The following is a 4,869-nucleotide window of genomic DNA, read 5'->3' on the forward strand; positions in this document are numbered from 1 at the left end:
TTTTTTTTGTGGGGAAAATCGAAACCAGTGATATAATACAGTTCAATCATGTATACTAAACACTCTGTCAAAGAATTAGCACAATCGGTTGGAATATAGAGATTTTATTAACGTTTATAGCAAAATCGTGTTTTTACCGCAAGAAACGACGATTTTTACAATTGGACGATTTACACAAACAAACCCATATTCCTCTGCATGCGAACGTGAAATTGTTGTTATATATAGGTGAATCCACATGAATTTAACATTTTTTTAAGAAATTAGACAAATCCCACGGAATTTGTAGATTTTATTGATATTTATATAGTTAAAATCTCGCAAAAACGAAATTTTTTGAAGGATTTTTTTTTGTGGGGAAAATCGAAACCAGTGATATAATACAGTTCAATCATGTATACTAAACACTCTGTCAAAGAATTAGCACAATCGGTTGGAATATAGAGATTTTATTAACGTTTATAGCAAAATCGTGTTTTTACCGCAAGAAACGACGATTTTTACAATTGGACGATTTACACAAACAAACCCATATTCCTCTGCATGCGAACGTGAAATTGTTGTTATATATAGGTGAATCCACATGAATTTAACATTTTTTTAAGAAATTAGACAAATCCCACGGAATTTGTAGATTTTATTGATATTTATATAGTTAAAATCTCGCAAAAACGAAATTTTTTGAAGGATTTTTTTTTGTGGGGAAAATCGAAACCAGTGATATAATACAGTTCAATTATGTATACTAAACACTCTGTGAAAGAATTAGCACAATCGGTTGGAATATAGAGATTTTATTAACGTTTATAACAAAATCGTGTTTTTACCGCAAGAAACGACGATTTTTACAATTGGACGATTTACACAAACAAACCCATATTCCTCTGCATGCGAACGTGAAATTGTTGTTATATACAGGTGACTCCACATGAATTTAACATTTTTTTAAGAAATTAGACAAATCCCACGGAATTTGTAGATTTTATTGATATTTATATAGTTAAAATCTCGCAAAAACGAAATTTTTTGAAGGATTTTTTTTTGTGGGGAAAATCGAAACCAGTGATATAATACAGTTCAATCATGTATACTAAACACTCTGTCAAAGAATTAGCACAATCGGTTGGAATATAGAGATTTTATTAACGTTTATAGCAAAATCGTGTTTTTACCGCAAGAAACGACGATTTTTACAATTGGACGATTTACACAAACAAACCCATATTCCTCTGCATGCGAAAGTAAAATTGTTGTTATATATAGGTGAATCCACATGAATTTAACATTTTTTTAAGAAATTAGACAAATCCCACGGAATTTGTAGATTTTATTGATATTTATATAGTTAAAATCTCGCAAAAACGAAATTTTTTGAAGGATTTTTTTTTGTGGGGAAAATCGAAACCAGTGACATAATACAGTTCAATCATGTATACTAAACACTCTGTGAAAGAATTAGCACAATCGGTTGGAATATAGAGATTTTATTAGCGTTTATAGCAAAATCGTGTTTTTACCGCAAGAAACGACGATTTTTACAATTTGACGATTTTCACGAACAAACCCATATTCCTCTGCATGCGAACGTGAAATTGTTGTTATATATAGGTGACTCCACATGAATTTAACATTTTTTTAAGAAATTAGACAAATCCCCCGGAATTTGTAGATTTTATTGATATTTATATAGTTAAAATCTCGCAAAAACGAAATTTTTTGAAGGATTTTTTTTTGTGGGGAAAATCGAAACCAGTGATATAATACAGTTCAATCATGTATACTAAACACTCTGTCCAAGAATTAGCACAATCGGTTGGAATATAGAGATTTTATTAACGTTTATAGCAAAATCGTGTTTTTACCGCAAGAAACGACGATTTTTACAATTGGACGATTTACACAAACAAACCCTTATTCCTCCGCATGCGAACGTGAAATTGTTGTTATATATAGGTGAATCCACATGAATTTAACATTTTTTTAAGAAATTAGACAAATCCCGCGGAATTTGTAGATTATATTGATATTTATATAGTTAAAAAACTCGAAAAAATGAAATTTTTTGAAGGATTTTTTTTTGTGGGGAAATTCGAAACCAGTGACATAATACAGTTCAATCATGTATACTAAACACTCTGTGAAAGAATTAGCACAATCGGTTGGAATATAGAGATTTTATTAACGTTTATAGCAAAATCGTGTTTTTACCGCAAGAAACAACGATTTTTACAATTTGACCATTTTCTCAAACAAACCCATATTCCTCTGCATGCGAACGTGAAATTGTTGTTATATATAGGTGACTCCACATGAATTTAACATTTTTTTAAGAAATTAGACAAATCCCCCGGAATTTGTAGATTTTATTGATATTTATATAGTTAAAATCTCGCAAAAACGAAATTTTTTGAAGGATTTTTTTTTGTGGGGAAAATCGAAACCAGTTATATAATACAGTTCAGTTATGTATACTAAACACTCTGTGAAAGAATTAGCACAATCGGTTGGAATATAGAGATTTTATTAACGTTTATAACAAAATCGTGTTTTTACCGCTAGAAACGACGATTTTTACAATTGGACGATTTACACAAACAAACCCATATTCCTCTGCATGCGAACGTGAAATTGTTGTTATATACAGGTGACTCCACATGAATTTAACATTTTTTTAAGAAATTAGACAAATCCCAAGGAATTTGTAGATTTTATTGATATTTATATAGTTAAAATCTCGCAAAAACGAAATTTTTTGAAGGATTTTTTTTTGTGGGGAAAATTCGAAACCAGTGATATAATACAGTTCAATTATGTATACTAAACACTCTGTGAAAGTATTAGCACAATCGGTTGGAATAGAGAGATTTTATTAACGTTTAAACAAAATCGTGTTTTTACCGCAAAAAACGACGATTTTTACAATTGGACGATTTACACAAACAAACCCATATTCCTCTGCATGCGAACGTGAAATTGTTGTTATATATAGGTGAATCCACATGAATTTAACATTTTTTTAAGAAATTAGACAAATCCCCCGGAATTTGTAGATTTTATTGATATTTATATAGTTAAAATCTCGCAAAAACGAAATTTTTTGAAGGATTTTTTTTTGTGGGGAAAATCGAAACCAGTGACATAATACAGTTCAATAATGTATACTAAACACTCTGTGAAAGAATTAGCACAATCGGTTGGAATATAGAGATTTTATTAGCGTTTATAGCAAAATCGTGTTTTTACCGCAAGAAACGACGATTTTTACAATTTGACGATTTTCACGAACAAACCCATATTCCTCTGCATGCGAACGTGAAATTGTTGTTATATATAGGTGACTCCACATGAATTTAACATTTTTTTAAGAAATTAGACAAATCCCCCGGAATTTGTAGATTTTATTGATATTTATATAGTTAAAATCTCGCAAAAACGAAATTTTTTGAAGGATTTTTTTTTTGTGGGGAAAATCGAAACCAGTGATATAATACAGTTCAATCATGTATACTAAACACTCTGTCCAAGAATTAGCACAATCGGTTGGAATATAGAGATTTTATTAACGTTTATAGCAAAATCGTGTTTTTACCGCAAGAAACGACGATTTTTACAATTGGACGATTTACACAAACAAACCCTTATTCCTCCGCATGCGAACGTGAAATTGTTGTTATATATAGGTGAATCCACATGAATTTAACATTTTTTTAAGAAATTAGACAAATCCCACGGAATTTGTAGATTATATTGATATTTATATAGTTAAAAAACTCGAAAAAATGAAATTTTTTGAAGGATTTTTTTTTGTTGGGAAATTCGAAACCAGTGACATAATACAGTTCAATCATGTATACTAAACACTCTGTGAAAGAATTAGCACAATCGGTTGGAATATAGAGATTTTATTAACGTTTATAGCAAAATCGTGTTTTTACCGCAAGAAACAACGATTTTTACAATTTGACCATTTTCACAAACAAACCCATATTCCTCTGCATGCGAACGTGAAATTGTTGTTATATATAGGTGACTCCACATGAATTTAACATTTTTTTAAGAAATTAGACAAATCCCCCGGAATTTGTAGATTTTATTGATATTTATATAGTTAAAATCTCGCAAAAACGAAATTTTTTGAAGGATTTTTTTTTGTGGGGAAAATCGAAACCAGGTATATAATACAGTTCAGTTATGTATACTAAACACTCTGTGAAAGAATTAGCACAATCGGTTGGAATATAGAGATTTTATTAACGTTTATAACAAAATCGTGTTTTTACCGCTAGAAACGACGATTTTTACAATTGGACGATTTACACAAACAAACCCATATTCCTCTGCATGCGAACGTGAAATTGTTGTTATATACAGGTGACTCCACATGAATTTAACATTTTTTTAAGAAATTAGACAAATCCCACGGAATTTGTAGATTATATTGATATTTATATAGTTAAAATCTCGCAAAAACGAAATTTTTTGAAGGATTTTTTTTTTGGGGGAAAATCGAAACCAGTGATATAATACAGTTCAATCATGTATACTAAACACTCTGTCAAAGAATTAGCACAATCGGTTGGAATATAGAGATTTTATTAACGTTTATAGCAAAATCGTGTTTTTACCGCAAGAAACGACGATTTTTACAATTGGACGATTTACACAAACAAACCCATATTCCTCTGCATGCGAAAGTGAAATTGTTGTTATATATAGGTGACTCCACATGAATTTAACATTTTTTTAAGAAATTAGACAAATCCCCCGGAATTTGTAGATTTTATTGATATTTATATAGTTAAAATCTCGCAAAAACGAAATTTTTTGAAGGATTTTTTTTTGTGGGGAAAATCGAAACCAGTGATATAA

Source organism: Periplaneta americana, chromosome 15 (assembly GCF_040183065.1).
Source record: "Periplaneta americana isolate PAMFEO1 chromosome 15, P.americana_PAMFEO1_priV1, whole genome shotgun sequence".
Classification (NCBI taxonomy): Eukaryota; Metazoa; Arthropoda; class Insecta; order Blattodea; family Blattidae; genus Periplaneta; species Periplaneta americana.